The 18,693-nt window shown below is 47.1% G+C and overlaps 1 protein-coding gene across 2 annotated transcripts in view; it reads left to right on the top strand.

Moving 5' to 3' along the window:
- The window catches only part of ZBTB26 (zinc finger and BTB domain containing 26), a 116,316-nt gene that overhangs the window by 62,833 nt on the left and 34,790 nt on the right, over positions 1-18,693 (top strand). Inside the window, exon 5 of one of the 2 annotated variants that reach the window (XM_030207322.1) lies at positions 112-501. The exons of the other annotated variant lie outside the window; for it this stretch is intronic. The gene's annotated coding sequence lies outside the window, so the exon portion shown is untranslated. Of the gene's footprint in view, positions 1-111; positions 502-18,693 lie in introns of those variants that run through there. 2 annotated transcript variants of the gene reach the window in all.

Consider the following 18,693-nt stretch of genomic DNA (forward strand, 5'->3'; position numbering starts at 1 on the left):
ATCTTCTAGATGTCAGGAGAACACTCCACAGATACCTGAAGATGACTGAATTTTTCCTGAAAACTGACTAGCTTTTTATCTTATCTGCCTTGTCTCTTTTGAGGACCGCAGGATCGAGAGCCACTTCAGCTAGGTGAATAAGAAAGTATCAGTGTGGTATGTGGCTCTTGGGGTCACGAAGCTCCAAAAGAATTGAAAATGCACTGGAACAGGGAGCCTCCTAGGTGGAGTAAAGGTCAGTTCTACTGGATGATATCTGCAGAGCAGTGACAGGGACAACCTTTTCTTTTTTTTTTTTGTGGCAGTATAGCCTGGACTTGATAACAAGAAAATAAGGTGCTTTTGAAGTGGCAGTCCCAGTGACAGTGATAGATTCCACCCACACTAGCTGAAGCATTCTTTGATACATTCCATATGTCTGATCTAGCATGGAGAAAGAGAAAAGTATAGTTATACCTTACTTGATCACTCATTCCTTGAATCTTGCCAGACCAGTCCAGGAACCCGCCCAATGAATTGGAGGAAGGAGATTGGGGGGGGGGGGGGGGTGCTGGGAGAGGGGGAGACCCTGTGGCATGTACTACTTAACAAGTTATGGGGAATGCATGCACAGCCTGGCTCATGGAATTCTTTTCAACCCATTGTGTAAATGCATGTATGTTTATGGGCATCTTTTACAATGCCACACTGGTGATTCCCATCCGGCAGGTAAGAGGAAGCCCATAGGAATTCAATGGGATTCCTCTAATTTGCTGCACCGAGAATGGCTAGTGCAGCTTTTGTTGGAGGTCCTGGGTTGTGGAGGGCTGGTGGATGCGCATGTATGTATGTATGTATATTATAATCCCCCATGGGTACACTTATGTGCTGAGGGTCCCCCTTGTGGTTCATTAGAACTTTGCCTCTAAGAAAGGCTCACTCTCGGGCTCCTCTTTCAACTCAGGGTGACTGTTCCTTAATTATCATCCTTTCTGGGAATCCTTCTCTGAAGTCTCATTGGGTAACGGGTCACATTCCTGGCACTCCTGATGTGCCCCCTGTCACCTTTCTTGGGAATACAACACTTGTTTCTCGGTGTCACCAGATATGCAAATTAATCAGCAGATGCAAATCCACTCCATTAGCATCCATGATCCCCTCTTGTGGGGAACAATTTCTTTCTATCAAACAGTTCATCCCGTTTCTTCTCCACTGAGCCCACTTATTTGAGAGACCTGGGCCTCAGTTTAAAACAGCCACCTCCCCTGGGCAGGACTTTTAATTCTCACTCTAATTTTATAGTCCTGTCCTCCACCCCATGGCTGTTAGTCCAGTTCAACTAGTATTCAGTTCCATCTGGCCCAATTTTCCTTTCACATTGGCTTCCTTAGCATCATATCAAGATAAGTACCTTCTTTCTCAGGCTTTATGGAGGTCCCTTTTCCTTCTCTGCAGGCTCCCTTCACTTCCGGCGTCCTGGAGGTCCCTTGACAAGCTCCAGCTCTCCTGCCGCCATTGCCTCTGCCGCCGCCTCCTCCTCCAGGTCTCCTTCTGTTCAGGTCCCTGTATTCCTCTCTCTAGTACCTTTGGAGGTGCTGTTTATATAGGGCTGCTAATAGCCCACCACACCCCTTCTGGGCCCCTCCTCCTGGTTCCAGAAGGGTCCAGTACCTTCTCCTGGGTGCCTTTTTCTTAAAAGGGAATCCTCAGCTATGAGTCTTCCCTGGCCCCTGTGTTCCTGGCTGGAGCTCCCTCTAGTGGCCCCTTCAGGTCATGACCCAGGGGTCTCATTGGAGCTCCCTCTAGTGACCAGATCATGACATTTTCCCATCTTTTATCTAGGAGAGCGCCCTCTGGCAGCCTCCTCAGGGTAGGGCAGTCCTGTGTTTATCACAATATATGTGCTTGTATGTGTTCATATGTGCAGTGGGGTATACTTCTGTATATGTGAGTTTGTGTTTTCTATGCCTCTGTGATCAGAAGAAGAAATGAGGGAAAGGCAGTTTGAAAGGTGCAATTCCTTAATCACAGTGATACAGTGAATCAGTGTATGTACACTGCAGGTGCTGTAGATGCTTCTCCCATAGAAATGTATTGGGGCATTTTTGGAGAGGGGGTTCATTTATCTTCCATTTCCTCTAGATTGCCTCCTCCCTTCTTGTAACTAGAGTTGCCATCCAGTGCTCTGCCTTCCCAGCCTTTCCATTGGCTAGATCCTACCTACACTCTCTGCTGCTAATTACCGAGGACCCAGGCAAGGCAGGCCTACTCATGGGGGAGGGGGGCATGGACATTCTATCTTCTGGACATTAAGGTAAAAGTCTGCTGACTTCTGAGAAAAGTCAGACAGATGGCAATCCTAACCACCTAATGGGCTCACAGTCTTATTTTGTTTTTAACCTGGGGCAATGGAGGTTTAGGGGCATAGCGTCCAGTTAGAAAAGTGTATGATTCTTGAAGTATTTTTCAGAGTAGAATTAATTTTAAAAAATGAAATAAAATGATATTAAAATTTTTCTGTTTGCTGTATGTGTAAAGTCTGCATATGTATGTGTGTATGTCTCTGTTGTATGTGTGCTGGGCATGTGTTGTCTGTGGGGAATGTAGTTGGGGTAGAGAGAGGGACACTTGTGGGGTGGCAAGTTTAAGAGGGAGGGAGTAATTTAGACCATATAGGAGGTAGTTGTGGGGCAGTTGCAGGGAGTAGTTTTGGGGTGTGGGGCAGTTTTAGGGTGATGCAACAGATGGGGTGCAGTTTTGTAGGCTGTGGGATTACTTCTTGGGTGGATCAATTGTGAGGGGGGGTACGTTTTCAGGGGGGCAGTTGGGGGTTTTGGAAGAATAAGAAATTACACCTTTTAAACTGTTTGTGTTCTGTAACTGCTGCTTTTCACTCTTTCTGTACTATAGAACCTAGAACTCCTTTTCCCATAGAAATGCATTTGGCCAAATTTTGGAGGACTCGTTTCTCTGGAACCCTAGATCTGATTTGACCCATTTTTTAATTTAAAAAAATATATATATATTTTATTGAGTTAGTGATAAGCCATACAATAAAACATTGTATATTGTTGTATTCTATCTGTGAATACTTATTTTACATAAACAAAACATATCACCCCCCCCCCCCCTCCATGAGTGCAAAGGTCCGCAATAGCGAATTCTGTGTATTTCTACAGTTTTTCCCCATATGCCAAGTTTTATCTTATTCTGTTAATTATTCTCTGCTACAGAAGCTGAAACTCCTTCCATAGAAATGCATTGGGTTGTTTTTTTTTTTTTTTTTTTTGGAGGGGCATGTATCTCTGAAACCCGAGTACATTTAGTCCCGTTTTCAAACTTGTGTCTTTTAACAGTTTTTCCCTCATGCCAAGTTTCATCCCATTCCATTAAATTTCCAGAGAGTTATTTTGTTCTCACAGACATTCTTAACCTATTTTGTATAATTCTTTCCAACTTTCTTTAGGTTGGAAAGAATACAAAAGAAAACTTTTAGTTTGTAGGTTGTAAAACATTGAATAATACCCATTGAAAGATCCAAGAGCTCAGCTATAGCTAAAGAATACGGACAGGCTACCTCTTGCACCAGCTCTCTCTCTCTCAGCCCGATAGAGGGGAGGGTGTGTTCTCCACTGTTTCGTAACTCTTAAGGAACACCACTTATCAGGTAAAGCAACTTGTACTTTAAGTGATTATTTTGCTTGATCAGTTAAAACTATTTTTTTTTTAAAGTTACCTTGGATAGAATTTTGTTAAACGAAACTTTTTACTACTGCTTTATTACATAGACCTGGTTTTATGAAATACATAATTACAGTAGCCTGAAAGCAAATTTTGCCAGAAAAAAATTCAAGAAAAACTGTTGTATAAACCTGTTTCAGACCTTGTCAAACCAAATTAATAAAAGTGATGAAAGTAATTGGACCACAAATTTTTATTAAACATTGTCTCTTTAGTGTATGTGGTAAGTGTTCCTAACATAATGCACGCAGTTAGTAACAATGTTTGAAAGTCCCTCTTGTCACTTCTGTGTGACAGAGTACATTCCTAAATCCTGTTTGCTTCTGGAGCTGAGACTAGAGGAGGATCCATTTTCATATCAAACTAAGTAGCTGAGCGGTGAAGCTTTGATCAGGGGAGAAAGAGGAAGTCTAGAAGAACATGAAGGTTTGGTTTGGTTTTTTAAAGCAGGAGTGACCTGGGTTATTTCTGGGTTAAGTCTTCTGTTCCTTGGATTGGCCAGCATTCACAGACCCCTGGGAGAAGTCCTAGACATTATGCAATGGAGACATCTGTTGGCTGGATTTAGGGCCCATGATTGCAGGTTTCTAGAAGGAACCATAAAGTAGGTGGCTCCAAGGGCTATTGCTGCAGTGACTGGACCAAGTTGGGAAAGGACACAAAATTGGGAGGGGGCAATTGTCCCAGGTGGTGCTGATTTGAAGACTCTGGATTCACATTCCAATTCTGTATCTAATGGAGATGCATGTCCAAAAGGAGCAGGAAAAACCTACTGGATCAAAAAAACAAAAATGCTGCAAGACTTTTGTCTCATCTTTGGAGTGAATGACCAGAGTTGAATCAGTGGAGAGCACTAATTTATTATATATATATTTTTTTATTTTATGTTTTATTGATGGTTTATTTTGCATGTTTTATATTTCATGTAATTAGCCATGGTGAAAGCGTGGAACAAGTCAAATCAAATCAGATATAAGCCAACACAATTCTGTATAGGCAACTTATAAACTGACAGTCCAATATCCCAAAAGGAACTCCGGATAATGGCAGCTGTTTCCAGATATCTAATCTAGGTGACACTATCTGAATGGTGTAGCTGAATATCCTTACAGGCTGGAGCTGGGGTATTAGGTGGAAGACGTGGGATGTTAACTGGAGAACATCATCATCCTCATTCCCAGCTCTTCATAGGATCCCGTCAGTCGAACCTTTCATTTCTGCAGCAGATCTCAAAGTCTTACTTTTGACTCGTGTCATTTCCTATTTAGATTATTGCAGTTCATTATATATAATGCTTTTCCACTTAGCTCTCTTTGATGGCTGCAATTGATTCAATGAGCTGTGGTTAAAATTAATCTGCAAAGCCTGTTAAGACAGGATTTCATCTCTACTGCAGAAGGAGCATTGGCTCCCAATAACAGATCACAATGTTGAAATCATGTCTTATATGATCATTTTCTTTTCTTTAGTCAGCTTCACTGTTCTGAGCCAGCAGATGTTATCAATTCCCACCAGCAGATGGAGATAGAGAAAACTGAATTCAACAGTGATATCATCAGCTATAATGTGTGGTGCATACTGGATTGTTCCAGAGAGCATCTGCCCAAGCTGCAGAAGGTCTCTTTTGGTAATACACCCAGCCCCATCAGCCACTGCAGCTGCAATGATAAGCAAGCAAAACACAACAGAGTGGTACTCACTTCCTTCATATACCAGGGAATAGTCATTTCACGGGAACCCAGTATGGCTGCCAATCGTAATCCAAACCTTTTCTTTTTCATTTACTTCTAATTAGAAAAGACAAGAGCATACCCAGAACTCTGGGCTGAGGCCTTCCAAGGCCAAGGTTTCAGAACAGTGAGACTGACTAAAGAAAATGTTATCAGGTAAGACATAATTTCTCCTTTCCATATCATCAAGCTGATCAATCCATAGACTGGTGGGTTGTGTCCATCTACCAGCAGGTGGAGATAGAGAGCAAACTTTTGCCTCCCTATATGTGGTCATGTGCTGCCGGAAACTCCTCAGTATGTTCTCTATCTCAGCAGGTGGTGGTCACACACAGCAGCAGCTCTGGCTAGGCCTCCAAGCCTAATTTTTAGGTTTTGTTGAGTGCCTGGGGTTGAGGGCTCTTTTGAGCAAGTGCAAACCTGGTGGTGTCAGGTCCCTCCTTTTCTCCCCCCTCCCGCTGGCTCCGTTAAAAAAAAAAAAAAAAAAATTTTGAACGTCCTTAAAGGCGTTTATTTCGACGTTTATTTAAGCGTCTATTGCAGCTACTCACTGGGACACCAGGTCGTTACAACTCGGAGCGGACAGCAGGTAATTTTTACCTTTTTATAGCGGGCAGGGGGTTCCCCGATTCTTCTCCTCGTGGCATATGGCGTCGGAGGGCGAGGGCGCAAAGGGTCGCTCTCCGGGTCGCTTGAGCGCTTCTAGAGGGGATGCGGGGGTCTTAAAGCCTGATTCGCCCTTGTTGGGTGACCGATGAATGTCCCGGTCCTTCCTCCGGCGTGGCGGTTTTTCCCGCCATAAACGCCCATCCCCCGCTCCTCGCCTCCGCCATCTTGGCCGGCCACGCGGCTCGGACGGCTTCTTCTTGGGCCGCCCTTGAGGTTGGAGACATTAATGCCATGAACGCCCTTAATTTGGGCGACAGCACAGAAGCGGCTAAAGTTAAGAGCCGTTCTTCCCGCGCGGCTCCTTCGCGGAGTTTCGCGCCGGACGCCATTTTGGATGCGCAGCATGTCTCTCCCCCGCTATTGCGAGCGCCGGTTGAGGGTGCGTCTAGGGCTGTTGCCCAGGCTGCGGAAGTGCACAGTCTGGGGGGTTTCTCCCCCGAGTTTGTTTTGCTGCTGCATCAGGCCTTCCTCATGCACAACGCTGCCCCTGCTCCCTCGTCTGGTAAAGAGGTTGAGGTTCCCAGAGGTAAACGCCCTCGGGTTGATTCACAGGCCTTGGAGGAATTTGTCTCCTCCGATGTAGATGAGGGCAGCGTGTCTGAGGTCTCCCAACGGTCCTTTGCGGATTCCTTGGAGGAGACGGATCCCCGCTCGGATGGAGCGGATGACCCCTCTGCAGCGCGGCTTTTTAGCCCAGAGGATTTGCCCAACCTGTTGTTACAGGCCATGGACACTTTGAAGATTTCCTCTCCGGAGGACGTCGCTCCCTCAGCCCCTGTTGGCTCTGCCATTATGCTGGGGACGAAGCGCCCGCCTAGAACCTTCCACGTGCTTGATGCCATGCACACCTTAATTTCGGCTCAATGGGATGTCCCAGAAGCGAGCCTTAAAGTGGCTAGGGCTATGTCCCGCCTCTATCCTTTGGCTGTGAGTGAACGTGAGGCCTATCTGTGGCCTACCGTGGATTCTTTAATCACTGCGGTGACTAAGAAAACGGCGTTGTCGGTGGAAGGTGGCACGGCCCTAAAGGACGCCCAAGACAGAAGATTGGAGGCGGCTTTAAGTTTGCAGGCCTCAGTTTGCGGCTCCTATGTGGCCAGGGCGTGCCTGACTATGGTGCAGCGGGCTTCCCCCTCGGATCATTCCTTGAGGGCTGATTGGCCGGCCCTGGAATCGGGCTTAGCCTATTTGGCAGACTTGCTGTATGATGTCTTGAGGGCCTCAGCGAAAGGCATGGCTCAGACAATCTCTGCGCGGCGGTGGCTTTGGCTGAAACATTGGTCTGCAGACCACGCCTCTAAATCCCGCCTGGCTAGGTTGCCTTTTACAGGCAAGCTGCTCTTTGGGGTCGAGCTGGACAAAATCGTGACCGATCTCGGCACGTCTAAGGGCAAGAAATTACCAGAGGTCAGGGCTCGGGCTAGTACTCGTCCCGGTACCTCCAGAGGACGGTTGCAGGAAGCCCGTCGGTACCGCCCGGGCAAGTCGGGTTCCTCTGCCCCCTCTTCCTTCAAGAGGAATTTCTCCCCCAAGCAGCATTCCTTTCGCAGAGACCGCCGTCCCGGAGGTGCTCCCTCCGGTCCTCCCCCAGGGTCTCGTACCCAATGACGGGGTCTTGGTCCACGCCCCAGTGCAGATTGGAGGACGGCTGTCCTCGTTTCTGGGCGAGTGGACCACAATAACTTCAGACGCTTGGGTGCTGGAAGTCATCAGAGACGGCTACAAACTAGAGTTCTGCCGACCCTTAAAAGACGGGTTTGTACTCTCTCCCTGCAAGTCTCCGGTCAAAGCTGTGGCAGTGCAGCAGACCTTGGACAATCTGATCCGCCTGGGCGCGGTCGTTCCGGTGCCAGAAAGTCAGCTTGGCAAGGGACGTTACTCCATTTACTTTGTGGTACCAAAGAAAGGAGGTTCTGTCCGGCCTATCCTCGACCTCAAAGGGGTCAATCGGGCCTTGAAAGTGCGGCACTTTCGCATGGAGACTCTCCGCTCTGTTATAGCGGCAGTGAAGGCAGGAGAGTTCCTGGCATCCTTGGACATCAAGGAAGCGTACCTGCATATTCCCATCTGGCCTCCTCATCAACGCTTTCTGCGTTTTGCAGTCCTGGGACGACACTTCCAGTTCAGAGCCCTCCCTTTCGGGTTGGCTACTGCTCCGCGGACCTTTTCCAAAGTAATGGTGGTCATCGCGGCCTTCCTACGAAAGGAAGGGGTACAAGTCCATCCTTATCTGGACGACTGGTTGATCCGAGCCCCCTCTTATGCAGAGTGCGGCAAAGCTGTGGACCGGGTAGTTGCTCTTTTGAGCTCCCTGGGATGGATCATCAACTGGGAGAAGAGCCAGCTGCGCCCGACTCAGTCCCTGGAGTACCTGGGAGTTCGATTCGACACCCAAGTGGACAGAGTGTTCCTGCCAGACAATCGGATTGTCAAACTTCAGGCTCAGGTGGACCAGTTCCTAGTAGCCTCTCCCCTTCGGGCTTGGGACTATGTGCAGCTGTTGGGCTCTATGACGGCCACGATGGAAGTTGTGCCCTGGGCCAGGGCTCATATGAGACCACTTCAACTCTCTTTGCTGCAGCGCTGGACTCCGATGTCGGAGGATTATGCTGTGCGCCTTCCCTTGGACCCAGCAGTGCGCAAGGCGCTGAGCTGGTGGATGCAGACAGACAAGTTGTCTGCGGGAATGCCTCTGGTGACCCCAGAGTGGATTGTCGTCACGACGGACGCCTCGTTGTCGGGCTGGGGAGCCCACTGCTTGGGAAGGACAGCGCAGGGGCTCTGGTCTCCTGCAGAGGCAAAGTGGTCTATCAACCTCCTGGAACTCAGAGCCATTCGGTTGGCGCTTTTGGAGTTCATCCCGGTACTGGTGTTGAAGCCTGTACGGGTCCTGTCGGACAATGCCACGGCTGTGGCCTATGTCAACCGCCAGGGAGGTACCAAGAGCGCCCCTCTAGCCGAGGAGGCTATGAATCTTTGCCAGTGGGCGGAAGCGAACCTGGAGCAGCTTTCAGCGGCCCACATTGCCGGAGTCATGCATGTCAAGGCGGACTTTCTCAGTCGCCATACCTTGGAGCCCGGAGAGTGGCAGCTATCTGCTCAGGCGTTCTTGGACATCACGAAGCGCTGGGGCCAGCCGAGCCTAGATCTGATGGCGTCATCGGCCAATTGCCAAGTGCCGCGCTTTTTCAGCAGAGGACGGGACCCTCGATCCCTGGGAGTAGATGCTCTTCTCCAACAGTGGCCGACACAAGAGCTTCTCTATGTGTTCCCGCCCTGGCCCATGTTGGGCAGGGTGCTAGACCGGGTGGCAAAGCATCCCGGCAAGGTAATCCTGGTGGGTCCGGATTGGCCCAGGCGTCCCTGGTATGCGGACTTGATCAGGCTCTCAGTCGACGATCCTCTGCGGCTGCCAGTGGAGCAGGGCCTGTTACATCAGGGTCCCGTGGCGATGGAGGATCCCTCCCCCTTTGGTCTTACGGCCTGGCTATTGAGCGGCAGCGTCTGAGGAAGAAGGGCTTCTCAGACAAGGTCATCGCCACTATGCTGAGAGCGAGGAAGCGCTCTACTTCTACTGCTTACGCCAGGGTTTGGCATATCTTTGCAGCGTGGTGTGAAGCAGGCTCACTTTCTCCCTTCACTGCTCCAATTTCTTCAGTGTTGGCGTTCCTGCAAGAAGGTCTGGAGAAAGGCCTGTCGCTCAGTTCCCTTAAAGTCCAGGTAGCGGCTCTGGCTTGCTTCAGGGGCCGCCTGAAGGGTGCTTCCCTGGCTTCGCAGCCAGATGTGGTGCGCTTTCTCAAGGGAGTTAATCACCTGCGCCCTCCTCTGCACTCAGTGGTGCCTGCGTGGAATCTCAACCTGGTACTAAGAGCATTGCAGAAGCCGCCTTTTGAACCCTTGTCGAGGGCATCTCTGAAAGACCTGACGTTGAAAGCAGTCTTTTTGGTGGCTATCACTTCAGCCAGAAGAGTTTCCGAGCTCCAGGCGCTCTCATGTCGAGAGCCTTTTCTGCAGTTCACTGAGGCAGGAGTGATTATTCGCACAGTGCCTTCCTTCCTGCCCAAGATTGTTTCTCGCTTCCATGTGAATCAGCAGCTCTGTCTCCCTTCCTTTCGTAGGGAGGACTACCCAGAGGAGTACTCTGCTCTTAAATATCTGGATGTGAGACGAGTCATCATCAGATACTTGGAAGTGACCAATGATTTCCGGAAATCGGATCATCTGTTTGTCCTGTTTGCAGGTCCTCGTAAGGGTCTGCAGGCTGCTAAGCCTACAGTGGCAAGATGGGTCAAGGAAGCCATTGCAGCGGCTTATGTGGCCGCAGGGAAGGTGCCGCCTATCCAGCTGAAGGCTCACTCCACTAGAGCTCAGGCGGCCTCGATGGCAGAGGCCGGATCCGTCTCCTTGGAAGAGATATGCAAGGCGGCAACTTGGGCTTCGGCTCATACATTCTCCAAGCATTACCGTTTGACTGTGGCTGCACGGGCGGAGGCCCGGTTTGGAGCTTCAGTGTTGAGGTCAGGGATTTCAATGTCCCGCCCTGGGTGAGTACTGCTTCGGTACATCCCACCAGTCTATGGATTGATCAGCTTGATGATATGGAAGGTAAAATTATGTATAATCATACCTGATAATTTTCTTTCCATTAATCATAGCTGATCAATCCATAGCCCCTCCCAGATATCTGTACTGTTTTTATTCTGGTTGCATTTCAGGTTCAAGTTAGTCTTCAGTTACTTCAGAAAGACTTCGTGTTCAAGTTTTTTCACTTGGATTCTTCAAGAGTTAAGACGAGTTTGTGTTACAGTGAGCTGCTGCATTCCTCTCCCCTCCGTTTTACGGGGCTGGATTGAGACTTAAAATTCTGCCGGCACTCCCTCCCGCTTCGTGCGGCTGTAGGGCAGCTTTGTACCCCTCCCGCTTCGGCGGTGTTAGGGTCAGTCAGCTCCTCCCGCGGTTGCGGTTGCAGGATAAGCCAGATCCCCCCGCATCGGCGGGTGTGGTGTCCCTCCCCCGCTCCGCGGGGATGAGCTGGACGGATTCCCCTCCCCCACTTGTGTGGGGATGAGCTGGGTTAATTCCCCTCCCCCGTTTCGGCGGTGGTGAGCTGGGCAGAGTGTCCCTTCGTGGGTGTAATTCTCTAAGTGCTGAGTCCTGCGGATGGAGCTTTGATATCGACATACTGAGGAGTTTCCGGCAGCACATGACCACATATAGGGAGGCAAAAGTTTGCTCTCTATCTCCACCTGCTGGTAGATGGACACAACCCACCAGTCTATGGATTGATCAGCTATGATTAATGGAAAGAAAATTATCAGGTATGATTATACATAATTTTACCTTCTTAGTGACAGCTTACACTGTTCTGAATCAGCGGATGTACCAAAGCAGACCTAATGGGCGGGGGAAGATAAGGCTCCCTGAATGACCACTCTACCAAAGTCCAAATTGACCCTTGCCAGAACATCCAACCTGTAGAGCTTAACAAAGGAATGTAACGAGGACCATGTTGCCACCCTCCAAATCTCCTAAGGAGAAACAGCCCAGGTCTCATCCTACATGGGTTCCATTACCAACTGCTTGAATAGTTCCCCTTGAAAAGAAGCCAGGATCTCCCTGCTTTTAAAAGACCCTGCAGTAGGGATACTCCCAATCCACATCTGGAATATTAAAATAGCCTATTAGTAGTATTTCCCTGTCCTGCAGAGGGACTTTGAAAAAAAGATTGCGTTGGAGGCCAAAACACATAGTAAAACCTTTTTTAGGTATATTAAAAGCAGGAAGCCAACAAAATAATTGGTTGGACCGCTAGATGACCGAGGAGTAAAAGGGGCGATCAGAGAAGACAAAGCTGTAGCAGAGAGATAAAATGAATTCTTTGCTTCGGTCTTCACCGAGGAAGATTTGGGTGGGATACCGGTGCCAGAAATGGTATTTGAAGCTGACGAGTCAGAGAAACTTAATGAATTCTCTGTAGACCTGGAAGATGTAATAGGGCAGTTCTACAAACTGAAGGGTAGCAAATCTCCTGGATCAGATGGTATTCATCCCAGAGTACTGATAGAACTGAAAAATTAACTTGCGGAGCTATTGTTAGTAAAATGTAATTTATCCTTCAAATCGAGCGTGGTACCGGAAGATTGGAGGGTGGCCAATGTAACGCCGATTTTTAAAAAAGGTTCCAGAGGAGATCCGGGAAATTATAGACCGGTGAGTCTGATGTCGGTGCCTTGCAAAATGGTAGAGACTACTATAAAGAACAAAATTACAGAGCATATTCAAAAGCATGGATTAATGAGACAAAGTCAACATGAATTTAGTGAAGGGAAATCTTGCCTCACCAATCTACTACATTTCTTTGAAGGGGTGAACAAACGTGGATAAAGGTGAGCTGGTTGATATTTTGTATCTGGATTTTCAGAAGGCGTTTGACAAAGTACCTCATGAAAGACTCCAGAGGAAATAGGAGAGTCATGGGATAGGAGGTAGTGTTCTATTGTGGATTAAAAACTGGTTAAAAGAAAACAGAGAGTAGAGTTAAATGGTCATTAATCTCAATGGTGGGGTTCCCCAGGGGTCTGTGCTGAGACTGCTGCTTTTTAACATATTTATAAATGACCTAGAGATGGGAGTAACTAGTGAGGTAATTAAATTTGCTGATGACACAAAATTATTCAAAGTAATTAAATCGCGGGAGGATTGTGAACAATTACAAGAGGACCTTACGAGACTGGGAGATTGGGTGTCTAAATGGCAGATGACATTTAATGTGAGCAAATGCAAAGTGATGCATGTGGGAAAGAGGAACCCAAATTATAGCTACGTCATGCAAGGTTGCACGTTAGGAGTCACAGACCAAGAAAGGGATCTAGGTGTCGTCGTTGATGATACGTTGAAACCTTCTGCTCAGTGTGCTGCTGCAGCTAAGAAAGCAAATAGAATGCTAGGTATTATTAGGAAAGGAATGGAAAACAAAAATGAGGACGTTATAATGCCTTTGTATCGCTCCATGGTGCGACCGCACCTCGAATATTGTGTTCGATTCTGGTCGCCGCATATCAAAAAAGATATAGTGGAATTAGAAAAGGTGCAGAGAAGGGCGACGAAAATGATAAAGGGGATGGGATGACTTCCCTATGAGGAAAGGCTAAAGCAGCTACCTTCAGCTTGGAGAAAAGGTGGCTGAGGGGAGATATGATAGAGGTCTATAAAATAATGAGTGGAGTGGAATGGGTAGATGTGAAGCGTCTGTTTACGCTTTCCAAAAATACTAAGACTAGGGGGCATGCGATGAAGCTACAATGTAGTAAATTTAAAACAAATTGGAGAAACGTTTTCTTCACTCAACATGTAATTAAACTCTGGAATTCATTGCCAGAGAATGTGGTAAAGGTGGTTAGCTCCACTCAGCCGAAACTGCGCTTACTAAAGTCTCCAATGACCTATTACTGGCTAAATCCAGAGGTCAATATTCCATCCTCATTCTTCTTGATCTTTCCGCTGCTTTTGACACTGTCGATCACAGCATACTTCTCGATACCCTGTCCTCACTTGGATTCCAGGGCTCTGTCCTTTCCTGGTTCTCTTCCTACCTCTCCCTCCGCACCTTTAGTGTTCACTCTGGTGGATCCTCTTCTACTTCTGTCCCTCTGCCTGTCGGCGTACCTCAGGGTTCTGTTCTTGGTCCCCTCCTCTTTTCTATCTACACTTCTTCCCTTGGTTCATTAATCTCATCCCATGGCTTTTCCTACCATCTCTATGCTGATGACTCCCAAATCTACCTTTCTATCCCTGATATCTCACCTTCCATCCAAACCAGAGTTTCAGCGTGCTTGTCTGACATTGCTGTCTGGATGTCTCAACGCCACCTGAAATTAAATATGACCAAAACCGAGCTTCTCATTTTCCCCCCCAAACCCACCTCCCCGCTCCCCCCGTTTTCTATTTCTGTTGATGGCTCTCTCATTCTCCCTGTCTCCTCAGCTCGAAACCTTGGGGTCATCTTTGACTCTTCTCTCTCCTTCTCTGCTCATATCCAGCAGATTGCCAAGACCTGTCGTTTCTTTCTTTACAACATCCGTAAAATCCGCCCCTTTCTTTCCGAGCACTCTACCAAAACCCTCATCCACACCCTTGTCACCTCTCGTTTAGACTACTGCAATCTGCTTCTTGCTGGCCTCCCACTTAGTCACCTCTCCCCTCTCCAGTCGGTTCAAAACTCTGCTGCCCGTCTCGTCTTCCGCCAGGGTCGCTTTACTCATACTACCCCTCTCCTCAAGACCCTTCACTGGCTCCCTATCCGTTTTCGCAACCTGTTCAAACTTCTTCTACTAACCTATAAATGTACTCACTCTGCTGCTCCCCAGTATCTCTCCACACTCGTCCTTCCCTACACCCCTTGCCGTGCACTCCGCGCCATGGATAAATCCTTCTTATCTGTTCCCTTCTCCACTACTGCCAACTCCAGACTTCGCGCCTTCTGTCTCGCTGCACCCTACGCCTGGAATAAACTTCCTGAGCCCCTACGTCTTGCCCCATCCTTGGCCACCTTTAAATCTAGACTGAAAGCCCACCTCTTTAACATTGCTTTTGACTCGTAACCACTTGTAATCACTCGCCTCCACCTTACCCTCCTCTCTTCCTTCCCATTCACATTAATTGATTTGATTTGCTTACTTTATTTATTTTTTGTCTATTAGATTGTAAGCTCTTTGAGCAGGGACTGTCTTTCTTCTATGTTTGTGCAGCGCTGCGTACGCCTTGTAGCGCTATAGATATGCTAAATAGTAGTAGTAGCTTAGCGGAGTTTAAAAAAAAAAAAAAAGGTTTGGATGGCTTCCTAAAAAAAATAGACCATTATTAAATGGACTTGGGGAAAATCCACTATTTCTGGGATAAGCAGTATAACATGTTTTGCACTTTTTTGGGATCTTGCCAGATATTTGTGACCTGGATTGGCCATTGTTAGAAACAGGATGCTGGGCTTGATGGACCTTTGGTCTTTCCCAGTATGGCAATACATATGTACTTATTATCTATCTGGAGGATACTACATCCAGGAGAAATATGGTTTTACCCATATTTCTATAGCTCATTTATGTGAAATTAGATTACTTATTATTCTCGGAACATTGGTTTCCTGATGTTAATCCAGTGGAGATAGAACATTGTGGCATCTCTGATCATGCCCTTGTCTTTTTAGAAATTGCCATGGCCTGGAAAGTCTGCAGTACATTCTGGCGTATGCCTTTTCATTTAAAAACAGATCTGAATTTTCATAGTTATTTGGTTACAAAATGGGAGGAGTATGGAGCCACAAATCAGCAGCACATAGATACCCTGGGTTTATTCTGGGAGACCGGAAAAACAGTTATAAGAGGACAAATCTCTTATCTTTCTTATCAGAAGAAACAGATGCATCAGCGTATTTTCCTCCTTCATTCTCAACTTAGAAGAGCCTAGGAAAATTTAGTTAAGCATTTATCCAGAAATGCCCAAGCTCATTATTTTAATATTCAGCGCACACTGAATGAGCTTGTTCAGGGTACGCAGATTAGGCTGAAATATGGGAGACATAAATTCTTTAAATATGGGAATCGACAGGGTACATGTCTTGCTAGATTGGCTAGACAGGAGGGGGGACCCCGCTTCATTCCTTTGCTTAAAGACTCTAAAGGTGTAGTAATGCAGATAATGCTTTTATTTGTAAGATAATTAAAAATAATTATGCAACTTTATATGCAGAACGGGGAGATTTTCCCTCTGGTTTCCAAGCATTTTTGCAAACTTTGCCGATTCCCTAGTTGTCATAGGAAGACTTGGATATGTTGAATGCTTCTCTTTCAGCTGGGGAAATAACAAATGCCATTAGAACTTTAGCACCATTAAAAAGTCCGGGTCCTGATGGGCTTCCCTCAGAATTTTATAAGATTTGATTTTGGCCCACTGTGTTACTCCTACCTTGGATGTAGATTATGAGGAGTCATTACGAAAGGGGACCCTGCTGGTTGGGATGAGAGAAGCCTTGATTTTGCCCATTTTAAAACCAAATAGAGACCCCTTGTTGGTAGCTTTCTATCGCCCCATTTCGTTACTAAACGTTGATACTAAATTATATGCAAAGCTTTTGGCTACGAGGCTACTGAATATCATTCCGCGTTTGGTGGGCAGCCCACAAGCTAGCTTTGTAAAAGGTAGGAATGCTATAATTAATGTCCGTAGGATATTGTGTGCGCTAGATTTGGAATTCCTACTGGTGATTTTGATATAGAGACGGCTTCTGATTTTGGTGTCTTGGACATATTTAAGGGAGGTTTTGTAAGCATTTGGCTTCCAGGGCCCTATTACGTCCATGATACAACTTTTATATGCGGACCCTTTGGCCAGGGTTCTAATGAATGGGCTTCTCTCTGATAGATTTACTATTTATAGGGGCACCTAGCAGGGTTTCCCCACTTTCCCCCACCCTTTTCATGCTATGCATGGAACCTTTAGCATTGGCCTTATGGGGAGATCCACAAATTACAGGCATTACAGTTGGCACTGCAGAATTAAAGGTGGCTTTATTTGCTGAAGACATGTTGGTGGCTCTTACCAATCCCAAGAGCACATTGCCTAGAATCTTGTGTCTCTTACAAGTTTTCGGATAATAATCAGATTTATGGATTAATTTTGATAAATCAGAGGCCTTACCTGTAAGGGATGATCTGGTTAATGATTGGCCGGGACCCTTTCCACTAAAGTGGGTGAGAGAAAAATTAAGATACTAAGGTCTTTAGATGCTTAGTGATCTAAGGTGGTTGTATACTATCAGGCTTATTTTCGAAAGAGAAAGACGTCCATATTTCGACCCAAATCGGGAGATGGGGATCCTTTTCCCGTGGGCGCCCAAATCGGTATAATCGAAACTCGATTTTTGGCATCCTCAACTGCAGTCCGTCACGGAGATGAACAAAGATCACAGGGGCATGTCGGAGGCGTGGCGAAGGCGGGACTGGGGCGTGGTTATCAGCTGAGGAGAGATGGGCGTCTTTAGCTGATAATCGAAACAAGAAGGGCGTTTTTGACGAGAATTTGGTCCGCTTTATTTGGACCCTTTTTTTTCAGGTCCAAGTCCCAAAAAAGTGCCCCAACTGACCAGATGACCACCGGAGGGAATCGGGGATGACCTCCCCTGACTCCCCCAGTGGTCACTAACCCCCTCCCACCAAAAAAAAACCACTTTACAAACTTTATTCCCCAGCCTGTATGCCAGCCTCAAATGCTGTACCCACCTCCATGACAGCAGAATGTGTTCTATCCTCTGATAGCCTTTCCCTGGTTCTGATGTGGGTCTCGGGTGAGTATGACACCTTTTCTGTTAAGAGCACTGCAGAGTCACATCAGCAATGCATTGTGGTGGGTGTAGGGTATTGGGCTCCGTGATTCCACCAGCTTGTGTTAAATGCTCACGATGTTGGTAGTTGGTAGGCTCTACTCCCATTGTGCTTTTCCCTCTGCTTACTGGGTCAGAGTGTGCCCTGTTTTGTTTCCGGTAGTCTATGAGGTAGTGGCCATTTGTGTAAGACACTTTTAGATCCCTTTCATGTGTTAGCCACGTTACAGCACTTAGTTCTTACCTTGAATGTTGCTGAAAGAGGTCATTGTACACCATTGTGCCAGCTCGGACCTACTGCTCATCTCAGTACCAGCGAGACTCGTTGCCAGTGGGGCACAACCTCTGATCTGCAGTTAACTGTGAATAAACGTGCTTATTCAAATAAAGGACGTTTTCAGCAAGATTAGTCTTCAGGTGTGAACTGCTGTGCCAAGGTTATACACCAGCAACAAGTCCTGTCCCTGGAGCACCTTTAGTGGGTACTGCAGTGCACTTCAGGCAGGCAGACCCAGGCCCATACCCCCCCCCCCCACCTATAACACTTGTGGTGGTAAATGGGAGGCCTCTAAAACCCACTGTACCCACATGTAGTTGCCCCCTTCACCCCTAAGAGCTATGGTAGTGTTGTACATTTGTTCCTCCAACGACCAAATGGCTTGGATTGGGACGTTTCTGAGCTGGGCGTTTTTAGTTTCCATTATCGCTAAAAAAAAAAAAACGCCCATCTCAGAAGGGACCAAATCCATGGCATTTGGTCCGTCCAAACCGTATTTTCGAAATGAAAGATGGACGTCCATCTTTTTCGACAATACGGTCTGTCCCTCCTCTTCACATACCCGTTTTCGGACATAGACGCCCATTGAGATGGGCGTTCGCGTTCGATTATGCCCCTCCACGAATGTTATCAGCTACAAAATCCCTCTGTAATTGATGGAAGGATCATTTCTGTGGGGTAGAGTCCAACTCCTCAAGATGGTACTTTCACCCTATTGGTTATATCCCTTGCAGCATTTGCCTCTTGTATTTAAATCTCCAGATTTGGCCTTTTGGAACAAAATTATTAGGAAATTTCTCTTGGGAACGAAAAACTCATGGCTCACCGTCCACCTTTTTTTAATTATCTAGAAGGAAAGGAGGCCTAGGTTTCCCAGACCTCAGGATTTACGCAGCAGCTAGTCATTTGCATTATGCTCGTGA

The sequence above is a fragment of the Microcaecilia unicolor genome, chromosome 6, assembly GCF_901765095.1.
Source record: "Microcaecilia unicolor chromosome 6, aMicUni1.1, whole genome shotgun sequence".
NCBI classification, from domain to species: Eukaryota; Metazoa; Chordata; class Amphibia; order Gymnophiona; family Siphonopidae; genus Microcaecilia; species Microcaecilia unicolor.